The 25,923-nt window shown below is 47.6% G+C and overlaps 1 protein-coding gene across 1 annotated transcript in view; it reads left to right on the plus strand.

Moving 5' to 3' along the window:
* The window catches only part of LOC123752140 (adhesion G protein-coupled receptor L4), a 406,311-nt gene that overhangs the window by 239,796 nt on the left and 140,592 nt on the right, over window positions 1-25,923 (plus strand). The gene's annotated exons all lie outside the window — the stretch shown is intronic.

The raw sequence follows: 25,923 nt of genomic DNA on the forward strand, positions 1-25,923 counted from the left end.
CTGGAAAAGAGTTTGCCAACGACGCTGAGGAGGGAGATGCCGCAATAGTTGTTGACATCTCTTCTGTCACCTTTATTTTTGTAAAGAGAGATGATTTTTGCAACTCTCCTGTCCTTTGGCACCGAGCCCTCCCTCCAGCACTGGCACAGAAGTTCATGAAGCTCAGTTATAAATGTTCCACCAGTGCACTTGAGAACTTCAGAATGAATCCCGTCGTCTCCTGGGGCCTTCACTGAGGAAAGTGAATCCACTGCTTTCTCAACTTCTTCCACAGTTGGTTCAAGATCAAGTTTTTCCATGACGAGCAGGCGCTCGATTGCATCCAAAGCCTCTACGCCGACCAAGTTCTCTCCGGAGTAGAATTTCGGAGTAATGTTCCACCCAGCGATTCATCTGCTGATCACGGTCTTTAATGATCTCTCCAGTGGCTGACTTCAGAGGAGCCGTCCTGTTTTGTGTAGGTCTTGTTGTCTGTTTGATCCCTTCGTACATGCCTCTTATGTTGCCGACAGTGGCCGCAGTCTGGATGCTGGAACAGAGTCGAAGCCAGTAATCGTTAACACAGCGCCTCGCAGTTTGTTGAACTCTACTGCGGGCAGTTCGGAGGGCCTGTAGGTTCATTTCTGAGGGCAGGTTCTTGTAGGATGAGAGAGCTCGTCTCTTCCTCTACGAGGGGTAACAGTTCCTCTGCACTGGCCTGGAACCAATCTGCCTCTTACCGAAAGTGGACATGGCAGTGTTGAGAATAGTGCCCCTGAGATGTGACCACCTCTCACTTGCGCTATTGCAGGGTGGAACAGGAAGGGCATTTACCAGCGCCGCAATGAATTCCTCCACCTTGTGAAGGTCACGGGTTTTGTTTACGATAATGCGTGGTCTTCACTCCTTCTTTGCTCTGTAGATTTTCCGGGGCTGGAACTTTTCTCTGCAAACGACGAGAGGGTGGTCGGTGTCACAATCTGCGCTCTGGAAGTTGCGGGTCTGTTTGACGTTCCTCAGATTGCTTCGCCCTGTAAGCACCAGGTCGAGTTGGTGCCAATGCTTAGACCTCGGGTGTCTTCAGGAAACCTTAGGCTGGGGCTTGGTATCGAAGAAGGAATTGGTGATGCAGAGATCATGATGGCAGCAGAATTCCAGGAGGCGCTGCCCACTCTCATTCATCTTCCCAAATCCAAACTGGCCCAGGCAGAAAAGCTAAGAGCTGTGATTAGAACCAACTCTTGCATTAAAATCTCCGAGGAGGAAAACTGGGTCTTGTTGAGGTATGTCTCTGAGACATACCGAGGCCGAGGTCATCATAGAACTCGTCCTTCTCTTCGGTAGAGGAGGTCAGTGTTGGTGCACAGGCATTGATGAGGCTGACTATTCCTGCTGCTGTATGAAGCTGAAGTTTGATGATCCTTACAGACCCCCTCGTGGGCGGTACTATGGACTCTAACAACCTGTTCCTGATGGCAATGCTAACGCCATGCTCCCTTACCTCTTCTGGTGGTTTGCCCTGCCAGAAGAAGGTAAATTCCTCCTCCCGTATGCTGCCGATCGCGGGCAGACGTGTCTCCTGTAGGGCGACAATGCGTCTGGAGCCTGCGTAGTTCATTGTTGAACACAGCTGTCTTGCGGGCGTCGTTCACTTCCAGTATATCTTCCGAGAGACACGGTGTCAAGGTCCTTACATTCCATGTGCCCAGTTTGAGAGCTGGGTGGCTCTGTGTTTGTTTTCTTTTGCCAGGAGCATGGTTGACGATCCGCTTATTGGAATGCGGCCTAAGCCCCACGCACCCAGTGGAGCAGGCGTTTGTGGAGGGACAGCACCTTATTGGCTGGGGGCTGCGCAGCTTAAGGCAGGCGGTAGCTGTCCTATGAGGTCGTATGATTTCTCCCACCGACGGAAGCAACCCATGGCGCCTCACTCTACGCCAATTGAGTGGTAGGCTTATCACTGGTAACTGTTGTTGCTCGTGTTGAACGCATGCCATCAGGGGCACTTTAGAGGCTGTTGGGAGCTTATCTCTACAACCCTTTCCCCCTCCCCCCCCGGCTATAACAACCCTTGGAACCTTGGATTGGTATACGCTGTTGTGTATTCAATAACTCGCGTGTTCGAGGCTGTGGTGTTCCTGAAGCCTCGTCTTATGTTCAGATTGAAATACCTGAAACATTATTAGTATCATATCGCCTGTATCATCAGGAGCTTCATCAGTTTTTGTTCAGGTGAAGCATCTCCAGTCTGAGGGATGCTGTCCTCATCTCAAATAGCAAAGTTGCTGTATGCCTTCAGAGATTATGTTTTGTGCTCAAATCATCATGAGAACAACGATTATGCCAATGATCACTTGCATGACCGTTGCTTAATGCCTTCGTCATGTATATTTTGTACCCTGGCATGATCGTTGTTGTATGCCTTTAATGACCAAATTTTGTCCACTGGCATGATCGTAGCTAAATGCCTTCATCGAGTATGTTTTGTCCACTGGTATGATCGTTGTTGTATGCCTTCACTGATTAAGTTTGTCCTCGAAGATGGCGAAGGAGTATGTTTTAATGCTTATTATGAACCGTTTCGTTTATATTTTATTAAACAGAACTGTTATATAAAACAGTAGGTCTGAAGACGTTCATTCACCCCAATTCTGTAAAGGATATATATCAATACAAATATAAAAAACACCGTATGCCTATAGTTACTGAAGGAAACACACACTGGAAGAATAATTCAATTGATTCTGAACTCGATAATACAGTTCTCCGCCCACAGTGACCTCATGTATCACGTACGTTCCTCCCACAGTGACTTATGCATATTACAAGTACGGTTATCCCACAGTGACCCATGCATGTAACACATGCGATCCTCCTCCCATAATGACCCATGCACGTAATATGCTCCATCTCCTCCCAAAGTCACACATGCACATAATACATTCCTCTTCCCACAGTGATACACGTTTGTAACACGCTCCTCCTCCTGAAGATACAAATGTGAGATTTTTTTCTACGCCTACCTCCCTTAGGAGGTGGACTACAAGTTTAAAGTCTGCTCACGGCAGTTAAGCATGAGTCCAATAGAAAAAGGAAAAGCGGGAGCAAACCGCCAGGCCTCCACCACTAGAGGTGAAAACCTGTCCACAATAGGCCGCTGGCTCCTCCTAGTTAAACAGGACGTTAAAACTAATAAAGGGTAACCGACGGGTTCTCACAATCAAATATTTATATTTGATGTGGCGCTATGAATTGGAATTCGAATTCCCAAGAACGGCCGCCTTATCAAGATCACATCAACATTTAATAATAATATGCAGAAATATGGTGGAATAATATGGTTGAAGGGTTGACATCAAAGACCGTTTTCTATAGCATAACAATTTATTAATAACAAGAGACTAACTACTACATTACCGAGTTTACGTTACGTTAATGTCCATCCAGTGGCACGATAACACACAGCTAAATAGCAACCCTTGCTGTGAGGCTGCATACTGAACTAACCTGAACACAGGTGTGCCCACTGATGATGCAATATTGCAAATCAAAGAAAAATATCACAGACTAAGTTACACCACAGCGAATGGTTACGTTATTGTACAAGTGGCATTTGCAACACAGCTATTCAACAGCCCCTCGAGAAGTGACAGCAGGCTCCATCTTGCTGACACTTCGGGCTGACAACATGAACTAACTGAACAAATGAAGGATATCTACTGAAGACACAAGCATGCAATCAATAGTGTCTCGGTTTCCCTGACAGCTACTATAATCACAAGCTTAGGGGTCCTTCCGCCCCCAGGAGAGACCCACGTAACTAGGCGGGTAGTCCAACAGTGACTCCCCCTATCACAACCCAGTGTGAACACTTTTTGCAACTCCCTACAAGAAGTTGCACTGTTGTAAACAGTAACAAAGACAGGCAAGGCGGGATTCTGGGACACAGCTCCACAGATCCCTAGATGACTCTACTCTCGTCACCAGACGACAACCAAAAGAAAATGCCTGAAGTGATTAATTACGTTAATTGACTGATCGCAGCAGTCAGCAACAAAGTACTACGGTAATCACAAACAATTGTCTCACACTAGACAACAACATGATGATACTCTACGTTAATCTTTAACACTTGTCTCTCTTGTTAACAATAACTCAAACTTATATTACATCACACTTGACTCCTAGCAAGTATTCAGTGAGTAATTCTCAATTAAGTTCAAACGGACCACTAATTACATCTCCATTGAGTTACGTTAACTAAGCCTACCCTAACTTGGTAGCTTCTCAACAGTCTGTGACAAAAAATTACTAGTGAGTGTTAATTACCCTAATTAATTCCCTAATTAATTCTCAGCAATTAATTAACTGTCACCAGGACCGATAATTAATCATCCATAAATACGTCTCACTCCGCACTGCCTAAGCAGGTCTCATCAAACACTGTGAATTCACGGGAAAGGAGTTAATTACACTAATTAACAAGATGTGCCACTAATCAACTGTCCTCAGATAGGATATGATTAATACAACGATTTATGCTAGCTCCATGACCTCGCTTTACCGAGTCATCGGAGCTCTCCAATGTTAATTACTCCACTAATTAACCTGAGCCACTAATTGCTGTACCCCTTAAAGGTAATTAGTCTCGAGCAAATTACGTTAACACAAATACTGACAGCCTCTGACAGATCCTCTCCCACTACGTGAATTCATGATGAGAAGGCTAATTACATAATTAGCTAGAGTGGTCAATTAGTTGTCACACGGACAATTAATTGCTCCCGAGACGTATCTCACTCAAGCTCAACACTGTTTTCTCTCATAACAGCCCTCACTCACTCCACAATACTAAGTGTGCACCCCTTATCCAGTTAATTACCCCTTACTTAATTAACTCACTGAATCCTTAAGTCCTCAACACAACTTAAAGAAACAAAGTAACCCCAGCGTTACATAGGTCACACTACAATGGCATGCAACATCATAACAGCACTGCCCACATATGGTTGCGGCTACTGCAACTCGCTAATTACTGTGCCCACACAGTAATGACACACGGTTGTGCAACACACAAGAGTATACTAATATTACTGCCCCCCCCCCTTATCTTGCACCTGTTGCAAAGGACTACTGTGAACACACACTTACCTCAGCAAGGCAATTAACCCATCAATTGCCTGCTCTCATTAAGCACTGTGAATTCCCCTGAATAATCCTAGAGGTCCCTTAAACCCTCAAATCAATAAACCCTTAAATCTCTCTCTCTCTCTCTCTCTCTCTCTCTCTCTCTCTCTCTCTCTCTCTCTCTCTCTCTCTCTCTCTCTCTCTCTCTCTCTCTCTCTCTCTCTCTCTCTCTCTCTCTTATCTCTCTCCCTCTCTCTCTCTCTCTCTCTCTCTCTCTCTCTCTCTCTCTCTCTCTCTCTCTCTCTCTCTCTCTCTCTCTCTCTCTCTCTCTCTCTCTCTCTCTCTCTCTCTCTCTCTCTCTCTCTCTCTCTCTCTCTCTCTGTTCTCTCTCTCTCTCTCTCTCTCTCTCTCTCTCTCTCTCTCTCTCTCTCTCTCTCTCTCTCTCTCTCTCTCTCTCTCTCTCTCTCTTTTATCTCTCTCTCTCTCTCTCTTTTATCTCTCTCTCTCTCTCTCTCTCTCTCTCTCTCTCTCTCTCTCTCTCTCTCTCTCTCTCTCTCTCTCTCTCTCTCTCTCTCTCTCTCTCTCTCTCTCTCTCTCTCTCTCTCTCTCTCTCTCTCTCTCTCTCTCTCTCTCTCTCTCTCTCTCTCTCTCTCTCTCTCTCTCTCTCTCTCTCTCTCTAGCTTTCTCTCCCCCACCCCACTCTGCCCTTCTGACGAATCCTATCACGGCACAACTAGGAACAGGGTCAAGCATGACAGGCAGAAGCAACAGGGGAACAGGGAAAAGTTCAGGCGATGAAATGAAGGAAATGTTCGCCCAGTTTCTGGAGGACATCAAGAGTGAGATGCAGGAAATGATGCAGGAAATGAAGAATGAAATAAGCAACCTAAAAAGAGAGCTGACAGCAGCAAAGGAGGAGATTAGAGCCCTCAAAGAGAACAGTATCGATGCTGAGACTCAGATAACCACCCAGGGTGGTGGTGGTGGTAATAGTACTTTGGAAGAGAATGCCACATTAAAAACAACATTTGCAGAAATGATAAAAAAAAAAAACTCTGAAGTAATGTCAGCAGTGATGGAGGTAGCCATGAAAGCAGCCACCTCACAGGAAGCGGCATGCTCCACTGCCCAGCTGCTGGAAAGGAAAAGAGCAGTGGTAGCTGTAGGTATTAAAGAGCAGGAAGGCTCTAATAGGAAAGAGTGGGATGATAAGGACAAAGCGGCAGTGAATGAAATACTGAAGGCACTAGACATGGAAGGGGCTGCGCATAGCATTGAGAAGGTTTTCAGGTTAGGCTGGTACAAAAAAAGACTGAGACCGTGTGTTAAAGATAGTGTTTTCAAACGAGAACACAAAGGACAGGATTCTAACAAAGAAAAGCCACCTGCAACATGTGGGAGAATTAAAAAAAGTATTCCTCCAGAGGGACATGACGAGGGAGGAGAGGGCCATGGTGGCAGAAGCAAGGAAGAAGTACAGGGCGAGAGGGGAAACCAGGAAACCACAGCTCCCAACACATCACCCCCAGAGGCGAGGGGGGAACCCACAACCATCTACCCAATAACATGAGTGGGGAGGGCAACCCCACCACCCTCCTCTGCATAGAAAACCCCCGTTTCCTTCCTGTCCTCCCGCCCCGTTCACCCCATACCCTCCCTGTCCTTCCCCCTTCACTTGACCCCCCACCACTCATCCCAGTATCCTCTGCAACCCTGGCATCCACCTCACAAATCCTCACACCCATGGCACAGCTTCCTCCACCAGCAGAACATTCACCAAGGAGGAGATATGAGAAGGGACAGAAGAAAGTGAGCCTCAAGGCAATGTACACTAACATAGATGGTATTACAAATAAGGCAAATGAACTTGGAGAATGGGTACTAGAGGAAAACCCAGACATAATAGCTCTCTCAGAAACAAAGCTGACGAAAACAATAACAAATGCAGTGTTCCCACAGGACTATTATGTTATGAGGAAAGAGAGAGAAGGAAGAGGTGGTGGTGGTGTAGCTCTGCTGGTAAGAAAAGGCTGGGATTTTGAGGAGTTGGTTGTTCAGGGATGTGAAGGTTTCAGGGACTACATAATAGGAACAATAATAACTGGAGGGCAAAAAATTATAGTCGTAGTCATATATAATCCACCACCAAATGACAGAAGACCCAGACAGGAATATGATAGAAACAATATGGCCACCATTAACATAATAGAGAGAGCAGCTTCTGTAGCTAGCAGGAATGGATCTGGACTACTAATCATGGGAGACTTCAACCATGGGAAGATAGATTGGGAGAACAGAGACCCGCATGGAGGACCAGAAACATGGAGAGCTAAGCTGCTGGACGTGGCAACAAGAAACTTTCTAAACCAGCACATCAAGGATCCAACAAGAATGAGAGGAGAGGATGAACCAGCAATGCTTGATCTGATATTTACCCTAAATGAGTGGGATATAAGGGAAGTCAAGATGGAAGAACCCTTGGGAATGAGTGATCACAGTGTATTGAACTTTGAGTACCTGGTAGAGCTCGGAATTATCCCCCCCCCACCCCCCCCCCACCCCCACCCCCGAAAAAGAGCTAGGAAACAAAAGGCTGGCATACCGAAAGGGAAATTATGAGGAGATGAGAAGCTTCCTAAGGGAAATACCTTGGGACACAGTCCTCAGAGCTAAGTCTGCACAAGATATGATGGACTATCTCACCCAAAAGTGTCAGGAGGCAGTAAGCAGATACATCCTGGCCCAAAAGGATAAATCCGAGAAACAAAAGAAGAATCCATGGTATAATAGGGCATGTATGGAAGCAAAGAAACTGAACAAAAGGGCATGGAGGAACTTCCGGAATAACAGAACACCAGAAAACAGAGAGAGATACCAGAGAACCAGGAATGAGTATGTCAGGGTGAGAAGAGAAGCAGAGAAAAGTTATGAAAATGATATAGCAAACAAAGCCAAGACCGAACCAAAGCTACTCCACAGTCACATCAGAAGGAAAACAACAGGGAAAGAACAGGTAGTGAAACTTAGAACAGGCGAGGACAGGTATACAGAGAATGACAAAAAGGTGTGTGATGAACTCAACAAGAGGTTCCAAGAGGTCTTCACAACAGAACAAGGTGAGGTCACTGTGCTAGGATAAAGGGACAGAAACCAGGCGGCCTTGGAAGAGTTTGAAATTACGAGAGAGGAGGTCAAGAGACACCTGCTGGATCTGGATGTTAGAAAGTCTGTTGGTCCAGACGGGATCTCGCCATGGGTACTGAAAGAGTATGCAGAGGCACTTTGCTTGCCACTCTCCATAGTGTATAGTAGGTCACTGAAGACGGGTGACCTACCAGAGATATGGAAGACGGCGAATGTGGTCCCAATATACAAAGAGGGCGACAGGCAAGAGGCACTGAACTACTGGCCAGTATCCTTGACTTGTATACCATGCAAGGTGATGGAGAAGATCGTGAGAAAAAACCTGGTAGCACATCTGGAGAGAAGGGACTTCGTGACAAATCGACAACATGGGTTCAGGGAGGGTAAATCTTGCCTGACAGGCTTAATAGAATTCTATGACCAGGTGACACAGATTAAGCAAGAAAGAGAGGGCTGGGCGGACTGCATTTTCTTGGATTATCGGAAAGCCTTTGACACAGTACCGCATAAGAGGCTGTTACATAAGATGGAGAGACAGGCAGGTGTAGCTGGTAAGGTGCTCCAGTGGATAAGGGAGTACCTAAGCAATAGGAAGCAGAGAGTTATGGTGAGGGGGTGAGACCTCTGATTGGCGTGAAGTCACCAGTTGAGTCCGACAGGGCTCTGTACTCGGTCCTATCTTGTTTCTGATATATGTAAATGATCTCCCGGAGGGTATAGATTCATTTCACTCAATGTTTGCGGACGATGCCAAAATTATGAGAAGGATTAAGACAGAAGAGGACTGTTTGAGGCTTCAAGAAGACCTAGACAAACTGAAGGAATGGTCGAACAAGTGGTTGTTAGAGTTTAACCCAACCAAATGTAATGTAATGAAGATAGGTGTAGGGAACAGGAGGCCAAATACAAGGTATCATCAGGAAGAGGAAATCCTTCAGGAGTCAGAGAAAGAAAAAGACTTGGGAGTTGAAATCACGCCAGACCTGTCTCCTGCAGCACATATCAAGAAGATACCATCAGCGGCATATGCCAGGCTGGACAACATACGAACGGCATTCAGAAATTTGTGTAAAGAATCATTCAGAACTTTGTATACCACATATGTCAGGCCAATTCTGGAGTATGCAGCCCCAGCATGGTGTCCATATCTAGTCAAGGATAAGACTAAACTGAAAAAGGTTCAAACATTTGCCACCAGACTAGTACCCGAGCTAAGAGGTATGAGCTAGGAGGAGAGACTGCGGGAATTGAACCTCACTTCGCTGGAAGACAGAAGAGTTAGGGGGGGACATGATCACTACATTCAAGATTCTGAAGGGAATTGATAGGGTAGATAAAGACAAGCTATTTAACACCAGGGGCACACGCACAAGGGGACACAGGTGGAAACTGAGTGCCCAAATGAGCCACAGAGATATTAGAAAGAACTTTTTTAGTGTCAGAGTGGTTGACAAATGGAATGCATTAGGAAGTGATGTGGTGGAGGCTGACTCCATACACAGTTTCAAGTGTAGATATGATAGAGCCCAATAGGCTCAGGAATCTGTACACCTGTTGATTGACGGTTGAGAGGCGGGACCAAAGAGCCAGAGCTCAACCCCCGCAAACACAACTAGGTGAGTAGAACTAGGTGAGTACACACACACACACACACACACACTGGTGTGGAAGCTGGTTGCCGAGCGGACAGCGCGCTGGAAACGAGATCCTGTGGTCCCGGGTCCGATTCCCAGCGCCGGCGAGAAACGATGGGCAGAGTTTCTTTCATCCTATGTCCCCGTTACCTAGAAGTAAATAGGTACCTGGGAGTTAGTCAGCTGTTACGGGCTGCTTCCTGGGTGTGTGTGTGTGGTTTAGAAAAAAAATTGTAGTAGTAGAAAGAGTTGATTGGCAGTTGAGAAGCGGGTCGAAAGAGCAGAGCTAATAGTTCGTGTGTGAGAGTAAACTCAAGAGCAGAGTTCACCGAAAGCACAACTAGGTGAATACACACACACACACGACAGTTGACAGTTGAAAGGCGGGACCAAAGAGCCAGAGCTCAAACCCCGTAAGCACAATAGGTGAGTATAAATATGTGAGTACACACACACACACATGTGTGTGAACCCCCTATTCCACACTCACAAATGCACATGACTTACATACAAGCTCACGCGTGCCAGTGCACACACACACAAACACACACACACACACACACACACACACACACTCACACACACACACACACACACACACACACACACACACACACACACACACACACACACACACACACACACACACACACACACACACACACAACCACACACACACACACACACACACACACACACACACACACACACACACACACACACACACACACACACACACACACACACACACACACACACACACACACACACACACACACACACACACACACACACACACACACACACACACACACACACACACACACACACACACACACACACACACACACACACACACACACACACACAAACACACACACACACACACACACACACACACACACACACACCACACACTAGTGACCTCACCAGCTGTAACATGGGACGCAGCAACCTCACATCTTGACCAGCCGCGTGGAGTGCTTTCTCGCCTATTTGTGCTGCAGATTGTGCAAGGTATTGAGGAGCGCCTTTTTGGCTAGGTTGTTACTGCAATGACTAGATCAGGAAGGGGTTCAAGGTCAATCACCAGCAGGGATGAGGAGGAGGATAGATTTATAGACAAATTAATAGGGAAATTTGTAAAGAAAAGGAGCGATTGGATGGAGGATCTAATCCAAGGGATTAAAAGCGAGTTATTTCAGCAAATACAGGATGCGGTAGAGAGGCAGAAACAAGAACTTATGCTCTATATTCAGGAAGAGATTAGGAAGGGAAGAGAGGACTGGGAGAATGAATGTGCTCAGATCACAAACGAATTAGGAAGGATTAACAGCATGGCTAAGGACAGAGGATTAGTGGGGGATGGGTTTGTGACGGCGGTTGGGATGGAGAATCCCCAGGGGACAAGCTACCAGCATGACAATGAATTACTCAGGAGACGGTCTATTATAATACATGGATTATTCGAATCTGGGGCACCTACAAGACAAGAGAGAATAGAGATGGAAAAATATGAATTGCATGATATATTGAGATGTATTGGAGCAGGAATGGCAGAACACGAGGTGGATATCAGCCGCCGGGTTGGACCTTACAATTGTACCAAGAATGGACCTGTTCTGGTGCAATTCTCCAATGATGAGGCTGTGGAGTACATAATGAGGAACAAGCATTTACTCAGAGGAAGTGAAACCCATTACAATGTGTTTATAGAGAGGTTTATGACGAAAGATGAGCAAATAGCCCTCAAGAATAACTGGCAAGCCCGACACCGAACTAGCCTCTCAGGTAGTCTCACCTCCCAGGTCATATCCCAGGTCACCTCAATGGTCGCATCCTCCCCAACTCAGCCCTCCTTTACCTCCCCCCTGCCTCAGCCCCCCCAAACCCCCCTGCTTCATCCCCCCAAAACCCCCCTGTCCCTTCCACATTTGCACCTCCCCAACGATTCCCCTGCCCCTGCTACATCACACCTGTCATCGACCCCAGTGGGTCATGCCATGCCCTCCCTAAACCCACCTTCCCATTCCCCCTCCCCTACTACCCCTTCCTACTCCCCTGCCCCTTCTACCCCATTGCCTTCAATTCCATCTACTCCATCCCAGCTTCCACTGCACCCTTCTTACACTCACCCCCAAACCCCACCCAACCCTCACCCCTCCTATGCACCTCCAGCCCACATTTAACCCCCCTCACCTTGTGACCCCCTAACACCTTCCCTCATCTCCCTCTTCCCCTCTTCTACCCCAAAATCCCCACCTACCCTCGTTCCCCCCCCTAACTAATACACCCTCTCTTCCACTCCCAGCACCCATGCTCCATTCTCCTCTCAGCCCTCTGCCCTCAATATCCCTCTGCCCCCCAACCTCTCAACCACTATCTGACTCTCAGTCTCACTCTATTTCTCAACTCCCCTATGCTATTCAGACCCCTAACTTTCAGACCCATTATGCCCTTCCTACCCCCCTAGAAGCCCAGACCCCATTCGCCTACCAGGCACTCCCAGGCACCCTTCTAGCACCCCCCATTCACCCCCACAGCCCCCACTCTCCCCCCAAACACCCCCCAGTCCCCCCCAGACCCCCGGTGAAAGGGGGGAACTCTGACACCCGAGTTTCCAAACAGAGTCTCAAGGTTTGGTACACCAATGCTGATGGGGTAGCCAATAAAGCAGAAGAGATAAAAGAAAGAGTTAGTGAGGCAGACCCAGACATAGTGGCAATAGTGGAAACTAAAATAAATGGCATGATCTCGGATGCAATCTTTCCAGAGGGGTACCAGGTGATAAGAAAAGAAAGGACACAGAGACAGGGAGGAGGAGTGGCACTCCTAATAAAGCGGAAATGGAAGTTTGATGAGCTGGAAAATCCGGGTACCAATGAAAGCACGAGCTTCATACATGGAACTCTGACAGTGGATGGGAAGAAGATTGTAATCTTGATACTCTACAATCCCCCACCAAACAGTAGAAGGCCCAGGCAGGAGTACGAGGACAGCAACAAGGCATGTATAGATGAACTGCAGAGGGCAGCAACAATAGCGCATAGAATGAGAGCGAAGCTGCTGGTCATGGGGGACCTAAATCACGGAGAGATAGATTGGGAAACGAGAAATCCCCATGGCGGGGAGGAGACCTGGGGAGCGAAGCTGGTAGACGTTATTGACAGGAATTTCCTAACACAGCATGTGAAGGAAGATACTAGGGAAAGAGGAGGGGATACGCCCAGCCTATTAGATCTCATTTTCACCCATAATGTAGAAGACATCGAGCAGTTGGAACATGAAATACCACTAGGAGCTAGTGACCATTGTGTCCTAGTCTTTGACTACATGATGGAGCTTAAAATTGTGACCAAAGGCCAAGAGGTCCGGGAAAGGAGACTTGATTACAGAAAAGGGGACTACAGAAGGATAAGGGACTAGCTGGGAGAAGTGCAGTGGGAGGAAGAACTTTGAGGAAAAACAGTGCAAGGTATGATGAACCAAGTCATATTGAAATGCAAGGAGGCTGAAGAGAGATTTATTCCAACAATAAAGGAAAAAAGCAGGAGGGAATATAATAATCCATGGTTTAATAGACAGTGTCAGGAAGCAAAGGTGAGAAGCAGGAGGGAGTGGAGGAAGTACAGAAGACAAAGGACAGAGGATAACAGGATTAGATGTAACAGAGCTAGGAATGATTACATTAACATAAGACGAGTGTCGGAAAGAAGTTATGAGAATGATATTGCAGTCAAAGCGAAAAAGCAACCTAAATTACTACATAGCCATATAAGAAGGAAGATGTCGGTAAATGATCAAGTGACAAGACTGAGGAAAACAGAAGGGGCATTTACAGAAAGCGACAAGGAAATCTGCGAGGTACTGAATGCAAATTTCCATGGAGTGTTCACAACCCAGCCTGAGCAGCTCCCATTGTTAGAAGCGATTACCCTAGATGAAAGACTATCAGATATAGAGGTGACAGCAGAGGAGGTAATGAAACAGATGACAACACTGGATGCAAATAAAGCTGTTGGACCAGACAAAGTATCACCGTGGATACTTAAAGAGGCAGCGCAGGCTCTCAGCGTGGCTCTGGCAATGATCTTTAATGAGTCACTTATGTCGGGAGAATTGCCCAGTTGCTGGAAGGACGCAAATGTCGTACCGATTTTCAAGAAAGGTGATAGGGAGGAGGCACTTAACTACAGACCCGTATCACTGACAAGCATCCCCTGCAAAATACTTGAAAGAATAATTAGGCTAAGACTTGTTGAGCACCTGGAGAGCATTGGGTTTGTAAACAAGCACCAACATGGGTTCTGGACAGGGAAATCATGCCTAACAAACCTTTTAGAATTCTATGATAAGAGTAACAAGGGTAAGGCAGGACAGAGAAGGCTGGGCAGACTGCATATTTCTTGACTGCCAAAAGGGCTTTGATACAGTACCGCACATGAGACTGCTATACAAACTTGAGAGGCAGGCAGGAGTAAGCGGAAAGGCCCTAGTGTGGGTGAAGAACTACCTAACAGGAAGGAGCCAGAGGGTAATGGTAAGGGGCGAGAAGTCGGACTGGCGAACAGTAAAAAGTGGAGTACCTCAAGGATCGGTGCTGGGACCAATCCTCTTTCTAATTTACGTAAATGATATGTTTACAGGAGTGGAATCATACATGTCAATTTTTGCGGATGACGCAAAATTAATGAGCAAATAGCCCTCCCAGGTCGCATCCTCCCCAACTCAGCCCTCCTATACCTCCCCCCTGCCTCAGCCCCCCAAAACCCCCCCTTCTTCATCCCCCAAAACCCCCCTGTCCCTTCCACATTTGCACCTCCCCAACGATTCCCCTGCCCCTGCTACATCACACCTGTCATCGACCCCAGTGGGTCAAGCCATGCCCTCCCCAAACCCACCTTCCCATTCCCACTCCCCTACTCCCCTGCCCCTTCCATCCCATTGCCTTCAATTCCATCTACTCCATCCCAGCTTCTACTGCACCCTTCTTACACTCACCCCCAAAACCCACCCAACCCTCACCCCTCCTATGCACCTCCAGCCCACATTTAACTCCCCTCACCTTGTGAACCCCTAACACGTTCCCCCATCTCCCTCTTCCCCTCTTCTACCCCAAAACCCCCACCTACCCTCGTTCCCCCCCCCCCTAACTAATACACCCTCTCTTCCACTCCCAGCACCCATGCTCCATTCTCCTCTCAGCCCTCTGCCCTCAATATCCCTCTGCCCCCCAACCTCTCAACCTCTATCTGACTCTCAGTCTCACTCTATTTCTCAACTCCCCTATGCTATTCAGACCCCTAACTTTCAGACCCATTATGCCCTTCCTACCCCCCTAGAAGCCCAGACCCCATTCGCCTACCAGGCACTCCCAGGCACCCTTCTAGCACCCCCCATTCACCCCCACAGCCCCCACTCTCCCCCCAGACACCCCCCAGTCCCCCCCAGACCCCCGGTGAAAGGGGGGAACTCTGACACCCGAGTTTCCAAACAGAGTCTCAAGGTTTGGTACACCAATGCTGATGGGGTAGCCAATAAAGCAGAAGAGATAAAAGAAAGAGTTAGTGAGGCAGACCCAGACATAGTGGCAATAGTGGAAACTAAAATAAATGGCATGATCTCGGATGCAATCTTTCCAGAGGGGTACCAGGTGATAAGAAAAGAAAGGACACAGAGACAGGGAGGAGTGGCACTCCTAATAAAGCGGAAATGGAAGTTTGATGAGCTGGAAAATCCGGGTACCAATGAAAGCACGAGCTTCATACATGGAACTCAGACAGTGGATGGGAAGAAGATTGTAATCTTGATACTCTACAATCCCCCACCAAACAGTAGAAGGCCCAGGCAGGAGTACGAGGACAGCAACAAGGCATGTATAGATGAACTGCAGAGGGCAGCAACAATAGCGCATAGAATGAGAGCGAAGCTGCTGGTCATGGGGGACCTAAATCACGGAGAGATAGATTGGGAAACGAGAAATCCCCATGGCGGGGAGGAGACCTGGGGAGCGAAGCTGGTAGACGTTATTGACAGGAATTTCCTAACACAGCATGTGAAGGAAGATACTAGGGAAAGAGGAGGGGATACGCCCAGCCTATTAGATCTCATTTTCACCCATAATGTAGAAGACATCGAGCAGTTGGAACATGAAATACCACTAGGAGCTAGTGACCATTGTGTCCTAGTCTTTGACTACATGATGGAGCTTAAAATTGTGACCAAAGGCCAAGAGGTCCGGGAAAGGAGACTTGATTACAGAAAAGGGGACTACAGAAGGATAAGGGACTAGCTGGGAGAAGTGCAGTGGGAGGAAGAACTTTGAGGAAAAACAGTGCAAGGTATGATGAACCAAGTCATATTGAAATGCAAGGAGGCTGAATAGAGATTTATTCCAACAATAAAGGAAAAAAGCAGGAGGGAATATAATAATCCATGGTTTAATAGACAGTGTCAGGAAGCAAAGGTGAGAAGCAGGAGGGAGTGGAGGAAGTACAGAAGACAAAGGACAGAGGATAACAGGATTAGATGTAACAGAGCTAGGAATGATTACATTAACATAAGACGGGTGTCGGAAATAAATTATGAGAATGATATTGCAGTCAAAGCGAAAAAGCAACCTAAATTACTACATAGCCATATAAGAAGGAAGATGTCGGTAAATGATCAAGTGACAAGACTGAGGAAAACAGAAGGGGCATTTACAGAAAGCGACAAGGAAATCTGCGAGATACTGAATGCAAATTTCCATGGAGTGTTCTCAACCGAGCCTGAGCAGCTCCCATTGTTAGAAGCGATTACCCTAGATGAAAGACTATCAGATATAGAGGTGACAGCAGAGGAGGTAATGAAACAGATGACAACACTGGATGCAAATAAAGCTGTTGGACCAGACAAAGTATCACCGTGGATACTTAAAGAGGCAGCGCAGGCTCTCAGAGTGGCTCTGGCAATGATCTTTAATGAGTCACTTATGTCGGGAGAATTGCCCAGTTGCTGGAAGGAAGCAAATGTCGTACCGATTTTCAAGAAAGGTGATAGGGAGGAGGCACTTAACTACAGACCCGTATCACTGACAAGCATCCCCTGCAAAATACTTGAAAGAATAATTAGGCTAAGACTTGTTGAGCACCTGGAGAGCATTGGGTTTGTAAACAAGCACCAACATGGGTTCTGGACAGGGAAATCATGCCTAACAAACCTTTTAGAATTCTATGATAGAGTAACAAGGATAAGGCAGGACAGAGAAGGCAGGGCAGACTGCATATTTCTTGACTGCCAAAAGGGCTTTGATACAGTACCGCACATGAGACTGCTATACAAACTTGAGAAGCAGGCAGGAGTAAGCGGAAAGGCCCTAGTGTGGGTGAAGAACTACCTAACAGGAAGGAGCCAGAGAGTAATGGTATGGGGCGAGAAGTCGGACTGGCGAACAGTAAAAAGTGGAGTACCTCAAGGATCGGTGCTGGGACCAATCCTCTTTCTAATTTACGTAAATGATATGTTTACAGGAGTGGAATCATACATGTCAATGTTTGCGGATGACGCAAAATTAATGAGAAGAGTTGTGACAGACGAGGACTGTAGGATCCTCCATGAGGACTTAAACAGGTTGCAGAGATGGTCAGGGAAATGGCTACTGGAGTTTAACACCAGTAAATGTAAAGTTATGGAAATGGGATCAGGTGATAGGAGACCAAAGGGATAGTACACAATGAAGGGGAACTGCCTACCTGTAACAATTCGAGAAAGAGGCCTGGGAGTGGATGTGACACCTAATCTAACTCCTGAGGCACATATAAATAGGATAACGACAGCAGCGTACTCTACACTGGCGAAAATTAGAACTTCATTCAGAAACCTAAATTAGGAGGCTTTTAGGGCGCTTTACACTGCCTAGGTGAGACCCGTCTTAGAGTATGCCGCACCATCATGGAGCCCCCACCTGAAGAAACACATAAAGAAACTGGAGAAGGTTCAGAGGTTTGCAACGAGGCTTGTCCTAGAGTTACGAGGAATGGGATATGAAGAGCATCTGAAGGAACTGAACCTTACGACATTAGAGAAAAGAAGGGAGAGAGGAGATATGATAGGGACATATAAAATACTCAGGGGAATTGACAAAGTGGAAATAGATGAAATGTTCACACGTAATAATAACAGAACAAGGGGACATGGGTGGAAACTGGAAACTCAGATGAGTCACAGAGAAGTTAGGAAGTTTTCTTTTAGCGTGAGAGTAGTGGAAAAAATGGAATGCACTTGGGGAACAGGTTGTGGAAGGAAACTCTATTCACACTTTTAAAACTAGGTATGATAGGGAAATGGGACAGGAGTCATTGCTGTAAACAACCGATAGCTGGAAAGGCGGGATCCAAGAGTCAATGCTCGATCCTGCAAGCACAAATAGGTGAGTACACACACCATCTCACTCTCCCAATACACTCCCCCACCCCCCTGCAATTGACCATGTTCACACACACACAAACACACACACACACACACACACACACACACACACACACACACACACACACACACACACACACACACACACACACACACACACACACACACACACACACACACACCACGCACACTAACATACTCAAACACTCCCACACACCCACACAAACACACATTAACATTAACAAACACACACAAACATTAACACACACACACACACACTCATTGGATTGGAAAATTTGAACAGGAAACACACACACACACCCTCCCACTCATTGGATTGAAAAACTGGAATAGGAAACAAGCATGGGATTGGGAAGACCTAACACAGAGGGAGGAGAAAGACAAGATAACTCGCTGCAGGAGATACTCTTTCAAATGTGGAGAGAAATCAGAGTAATGATTCATCAGCTAAGGGTAATGGGGGAAAATGTAGCCAACATGCAAGACGAGCTGAATGAGGCAAAGGAGGGGATTAAAAGCCTGAAAGAGATTCCTTCCAAATATCAGACACGAACTTGCCCTCAGGAAGATGGTAATGTATCTGCAGCAGGAAATTCTACATCACAACCCTCATTTGCAGACATACTTAGGAGGACCCCCTTAAGTTGTCTCTGCAGTACAGGAAAATGCCATGAAAGTTGCTACTTCTCAGGAAGCAGCAACGTGTACTAGCCGACTGATAGAGAGGAAAGAGCAGTAATTGTAGTACGTATTAAGGAGCAAATTGGGGCCAGCCCAGGGGAGAGAAGAGATATGGACAGAGCCACAGTTAAAGAGATCCTTGAAGAGGTAAAGATGGAGAGTGAAGAACAGAATATAGAAGAGGTTTTCAGGATTAGCTAGTACAACAAGGACAGAGATCGAGTGCTAAAAGTGGTTTTCAAAAGCGAGGCCACAAAAGAAGAAATTTTAACAAAGAATAGCAGCCTATTCAATGTACTGAAGTTCAAAAAGGTATTCCTGCAGAGGGATATGTCCAGGGAGGAGAGATTGAGGGTTTCAGCAGCGAGTAAGGAGCGCAAGGAGAGATACAGGAATCAGGGAGCCACAGCCCAGAATCCTACGATCCCAGAGGGGAGTTGGGAACCCTCCACAGGCAGTTCAACAGCCCCAGTGGGAGGAGGATTACACCCAACTCTCACCCAATAGAAGCCCTACCTGTCCCATCCCCTACGAATCCCCCACTGAGTGGACACCTGGACCACCCATGTCCCACTCCTCCTTCTCCTCAAGGCCTCCCCCTTTTCACCCCCCCCCCCAAACTCTCCCTACTCCCCCAAGCCCTCTCTTCTTACCCTTCTTACCCACCCCTAAGCCCACCCTTCTCCCCCACCACCCTAAGCCCTCTCTTCTCTCCCACCCCCCTATCCCCTCCCATCTCCCCCACCCCCCTAAGCCCTCCATTTTCCCCCAACCCCACTAAGCCCTCCTGTCTCCCTCACTCCCCTCCATGCCCTCCTTTCTTCCTCACCCCCCCCCCCTCTAAGCCCTCCTTTCTCACTCCCCCCTCCAAGCCCTCCCTCTTCTTTTTCCCTCACAAGCCCTCCTTTCTCCCCCTCCCCCTAAGCCCTCCTTTCACCCCACCCCCAAGCCCACTCTCATCCCCTACCCCCCTCCCCAAGCCCCCCTCTTTTCCCAACTCCCCAAGCCTTCCCTTCTCCTCCACCCCCTCCAAGCCCACCCTTCGCCCCCACGCACGCCAAACCAGATCCTCCCAGCCCCCTCACAAACCAGGACCCCCTTACCCTCAGCTCCCCTCACAACCCAGGTCCCCTCCCTAGCCGCTCCCCATCTCTGACGCTCCAGGTTTACCTACTACAGTGGAATCAACAGGAACTGCTAATAGACAGAAAAGAGTCAGCTTTAAGGTGAAGTAGTCGAACATAGATGGGATTTCAAGCAAGGCAAATGAACTTGGGGAAAGAGCACAAGAAGTAAACCCAGATGTAATTGGACTCACGGGAAACAAAACTCTTAGGAATCATAACAAATGCGGTGTTCCTCCAGGACTGTAATAAGGAAAGAAAGAGAAGGCAGGGGAGGAAGCAGAGTGGCCCTACTCTTGAGAATGGAATAGAGTTTCAAGGAGATTGTTATCCTAGGCTGCTAGGGATTTAAAGACTACATAACAGGCACCATGACGATGGGAGGACCAAGAGTAGCAGTAGCAGTTATATATAACCCTCCACCAAACGACAGACGACCCAGGCAAGAGTATGACAGAAACAACAAAGCAGTTATCAATATTTTTGAGAGGGCAGCCTCTGCTGCCTGCAGAATTCGATCCCATCTGCTTATAATGCGGGACTTTAATAACGGAAGGATAAACTGGGAGAACAAGGAACCACATGGAGGAGAGGAAACATGGAGAGCTAAACTACTGGAGGTGGCAACAAAAAACTTATTAAGCCAGCATGTCAGGGAACCCACAAGAATGAGGAGAAACGATAAACCAGCGAGACCCGACCTAGTCTTCACTCTGAATGACTCTGACACAAGGGAAATTGACTTCGAGGCCCCAGTAGGAATGAGCAATCACAGTGTACTGACGTTTGAGTATCTGGTCGAAGAAGGGTTAAAGTACTCGAGAAAGGGAGATGAAAGCAAAAGGCTAGCATTCCGTAAGGGAAACTATGAGGAGATAAGAAAATTCCTAACAGATATAACTTGGGAAACAGAGCTCAGGGAAAAGACGGCCCAAGACATGATGGAATACATCACACAGAAGTGTAAGGAGGCAGCAGAAAAGTTTATCCCGGCACGAAAGGAAAAAAAAGAAATGCAGATGAGAAACCCATGGTTTAATCAGAGATGTAAGCTAGCTAAGCAACTAAGTAAAAGAGAATGGAGAAACTATAGAAATAACAGAACACTTGAGAGTAGAGAAGGATACCAGAGAGCCAGGAAAGAATACGCCAGGGTGAGAAGAGAGGCAGAAAGGCAATATGAAAACGACATAGCAAACAAGGCTAAGACTCAACCTCAATTGTTGCTCAGCCACATCAGGAGGAAAACCACAGTGAAGGAACAGGTAATGAAACTGAGGATTAGAGCAGACAGATTCACTACAAATGACAAAGAAGTGTGTGAGGAACTCGATAAGAAATTTCAGAAAGTCTTCACATTAGAGCCAGGAGAAGTTCCAGAGCTAAGAGAAGGAATAGTTAACCAGGCACCACTAGAGGACTTGAGATTACTAGTGGGGATATAAGGAAGCTTTTGCTAGAGGTGGATGCGACAAAGGCTATATACCCGGATGGAATATCACCATGGATACTAAAGTAAGGAGCAGAACACTGTGCCGGCCACTCTCCATTGTGTATAACAAAGCTCTGGTAACAGGTGAACTGCCAGAAATTTGGAAGACGACAAACGTCGTCCCGATATAAAAGAAGGGGAACAGGAGGCACTGAACAACAGGCCAGTGTCCTGAACTTGCATACCATGCAAGTTATTGGAGAAAATTGTATGAAAAAAGCTAGTGGAACATCTGGAGCGAAGGAACTTTGTGACACAACACCAACATGGTTTCAGGGATGGCAAGTCATGCCTCACAGGATTAATTGAATTCTACGATCAGACGACAAGAATCATGCAGGAAAGAGAGGGGTTGGCAGACTGCATATATATGTATTGCCAGAAAACCTTTGACACATTACCACATCTGAGACTAGTGCGAAAGCTGGAGATGCAGGCATGAGTGAAAGGGAAAGTACTCCATTGGATAAGTGAGTACCTAAGTAACAGAAGACAGCGAGTCACTGTGAGGGGTGAGGTCTCAGACTGGCGAGATGTCACCAGTGGAGTCCCGAAGGGTTCAGTCCTTGGACCCATACTGTTTCTGATATATGTAAATGATCTGCCAGAGGGTATAGAATCATTTCTCTCATGTTTGCTGATAATGCAAAAATTATGAGGATGATTAAGACGGAGAAAGATAGTATGAGGCTACAAGATGAGCTAGACAGACTGAATGAATGGTCCAACAAATGGCTACCAAAGCTCAACCCGAGTAAATGTAAGGTAATGAAACTAGGCAGTGGAAACACGAGACCAGACACAGGATACAGAGAAGGAGATGTCCTTCATGAAATGGACAGAAAGAAAGATCTATGAGTTGATATCACACCATACCTGTCTCGTGAAGCCTACATCAAGAGAATAACATCTGCGGGGTATGCGAGGCTTTCTAACATCAGAACTGTCTTCAGAAACCTGTGTAAGGAATCATTGAAAACCTTGAATACCTCATATGTAAGACCAATCCTGGTGTATGCGGCCCCAGCACGGAGCTCGTACCTTGTCAAGCACAAGGCGAAGCTGGAAAAAAGTTCAGAGGTATGCCACTAATCTAGTCCCAGAACTAAGAGGCATGAGTTAGGAGGAAAGGATGCGTGAAATGCCCCTCACCACACTGGAAGACAGAAGAGTAAGGGGAGACATGATCACTACCTACAAAATTTTGCAAGGAGTTGACAGGGTAGATAAAGATTATCTGTTTAACACGGGTGGTACGGGAACAAGGGGGACACAGGTGGAAACTGAATACCCATGTATTCAGTTTCCACAGGGACGATAGAAAGAACTTTTTCAGTGTCAGAGTAGTTAACAGATTAGATGCATAAAGGCAGTGATGTGGTGGAAGCTGACTCCATACACAGTTTCAAATGTAGATATGACAGAGCCCATTAGGCTCAGGCATCTGTACACCAGGTGACTGATAGTTGAGAGCCAGGACCAAAGAGCCAGAGCTCAACCCCCGCAAGCACAAATAGGTGAGTACAAATAGGCGAGAACAGTTACCCATGAATGTAACATGCTCCTCCTCCCACAGTAACCAACGCATGTAACACGCTCCTCCTCCCACAGTGACTCACGCATGTATCACGCTCCTCCTCCCACAGTGACCAACGCATGTAACATGCTCCTCCTCCCACAGTGACCCACGCATGTAACATGCTCCTCCTCCCACAGTAACCAACGCATGTAACACGCTCCTCCTCCCACAGTGACCCACGCATGTAACATGCTCCTCCTCCCACAGTAACCAACGCATGTAACATGCTCCTCCTCCCACAGTGACCCACGCATGTAACATGCTCCTCCTACCACAGTGACCAACGCATGTAACACGCTCCTCCTCCCACAGTGACCCACGCATGTAACATGCTCCTCCTACCACAGTTACCAACGCATGTAACACGCTCCTCCTCCCACAGTGACCCACGCATGTAACATGCTCCTCCTCCCACAGTAACCAACGCATGTAACATACTGCTCCTCCCACAATGACCCACACATGTATCACGCTCCTCCTACCACAGTGACCCACGCATGTAACATGCTGCTTCTCCCACAGAGACCCACGCATGTATCACGCTCCTCCTCCCATAGTGTCCCACGCATGTAACATGCTGCTTCTCCCACAGAGACCCACGCATGTATCACGCTCCTCCTCCCATAGTGTCCCACGCATGTAACATGCTGCTTCTCCCATAGTGACCCACGCATGTAACATGCTGCTTCTCCCACAGTGACCCACGCATTTAACATGCTCCTCCTCCCACAATGACCCACGCATGTAACATGCTGCTTCTCCCACAGTGACCCACGCATGTAACATGCTCCTCCTCCCACAGTGACCCACGCATGTAACATGCTGCTTCTCCCACAGTGACCCACGCATGTAACATGCTGCTTCTCCCATAGTGACCCACGCATGTAACATGCTGCTTCTCTCATAGTGACCCACACATGTAACATGCTCCTCCTCCCACAATGACCCACGCATGTAACATGCTGCTTCTCCCACAGTGACCCACGCATGTATCACGCTCCTCCTACCATAGTGTCCCACGCATGTAACATGCTGCTTCTCCCACAGTGACCCACGCATGTATCACGCTCCTCCTCCCATAGTGTCCCACGCATGTAACATGCTGCTTCTCCCATAGTGACCCACGCATGTAACATGCAGCTTCTCCCACAGTGACCCACGCATGTATCACGCTCCTCCTCCCATAGTGTCCCACGCATGTAACATGCTGCTTCTCCCATAGTGACCCACGCATGTAACATGCTGCTTCTCCCACAGTGACCCACGCATGTAACATGCTCCTCCTCCCACAATGAGCAACGCATGTATCACGCTCCTCCTCCCATAGTGTCCCACGCATGTAACATACTGCTCCTCCCACAGTGACCCACGCATGTAACACGCTCCTCCTCCCACAGTAACCAACGCATGTAACATACTGCTCCTCCCACAGTGACCCACGCATGTAACATGCTGCTTCTCCCACAATGACCCACGCATGTAACATGCTGCTTCTCCCATAGTGACCCACGCATGTAACATGCTCCTCCTCCCACAGTAACCAACGCATGTAACATGCTCCTCCTCCTACAATGACCCACGCATGTAACATACTGCTCCTCCCACAGTGACCCACGCATGTAACACGCTCCTCCTCCCACAGTAACCAACGCATGTAACACACTGCTCCTACCACAGTGACCCACGCATGTAACATGCTGATTCTCCCATAGTGACCCACGCATGTAACATGCTCCTCCTCCCACAATGACCCACGCATGTAACATGCTGCTTCTCCCACAATGACCCACGCATGTAACATGCTCCTCCTACCATAGTGTCCCACGCATGTAACATGCTGCTTCTCCCACAACGACCCACGCATATAATATGCTGCTTCTCCCACAGTGACCCACGCATGTAACATGCTCCTCCTCCCACAATGACCAACGCATGTATCACGCTCCTCCTCCCATAGTGTCCCACGCATGTAACATTCTGCTCCTCCCACAGTGACCCACGCATGTAACATACTGCTCCTCCCACAGTGACCCACGCATGTAACACGCTCCTCCTCCCACAGTAACCAACGCATGTAACATACTGCTCCTCCCACAGTGACCCACGCATGTATCACGCTCCTCCTCCCACAGTGACCCACGCATGTAACATACTGCTCCTCCCACAGTGACCCACGCATGTATCACGCTCCTCCTCCCACAGTGACCCACGCATGTAACATACTGCTCCTCCCACAGTAACCAACGCATGTAACATACTGCTCCTCCCACAGTGACCCACGCATGTATCACGCTCCTCCTCCCACAGTGACCCACGCATGTAACATACTGCTCCTCCCACAGTGACCCACGCATGTAACATACTGCTCCTCCCACAGTAACCAACGCATGTAACATACTGCTCCTCCCACAGTAACCAACGCATGTAACATACTGCTCCTCCTCCCACAGTGACCCACGCATGTAACATGCTCCTCCTCCCATAGTGTCCCACGCATGTAACATACTGCTCCTCCCACAGTGACCCACGCATGTAACATACTGCTCCTCCCACAGTAACCAACGCATGTAACATACTGCTCCTCCTCCCACAATGACCCACGCATGTGTCACGCTCCTCCTCCCATAGTGTCCCACGCATGTAACATACTGCTCCTCCCACAGTGACCCACGCATGTAACATACTGCTCCTCCCACAGTGACCCACGCATGTATCACGCTCCTCCTACCACAA

The sequence above is a fragment of the Procambarus clarkii genome, chromosome 15 (assembly GCF_040958095.1).
Source record: "Procambarus clarkii isolate CNS0578487 chromosome 15, FALCON_Pclarkii_2.0, whole genome shotgun sequence".
NCBI lineage: Eukaryota > Metazoa > Arthropoda > Malacostraca > Decapoda > Cambaridae > Procambarus > Procambarus clarkii.